Genomic DNA, 278 nt, shown 5'->3' on the forward strand with positions numbered 1-278 from the left:
CTCCCTGTAAGACCAGCACGCCCAGAATGCCCCTGAACACACCTCCCTGTAAGACCAGGACACCCAGAATGCCCCTGAACACACCTCCCTGTAAGACCAGGACACCCATGGGTGCAGGTGCATTTACTATTTAAACGACGTTGGTGCTGGACGGTCTTAAAATAGCAAAGACACCTGCATCAGGCTTTGCGCCGCTCCGGTGCAAGATGGGGCCAAAGGGATCATTGAAATCATTGAGAAGCGACTCTCTTTTACAATAACATCAAGTCAACTTTAGT

This window comes from Etheostoma spectabile, chromosome 1 (genome assembly GCF_008692095.1).
Source record: "Etheostoma spectabile isolate EspeVRDwgs_2016 chromosome 1, UIUC_Espe_1.0, whole genome shotgun sequence".
Taxonomy (NCBI): Eukaryota; Metazoa; Chordata; class Actinopteri; order Perciformes; family Percidae; genus Etheostoma; species Etheostoma spectabile.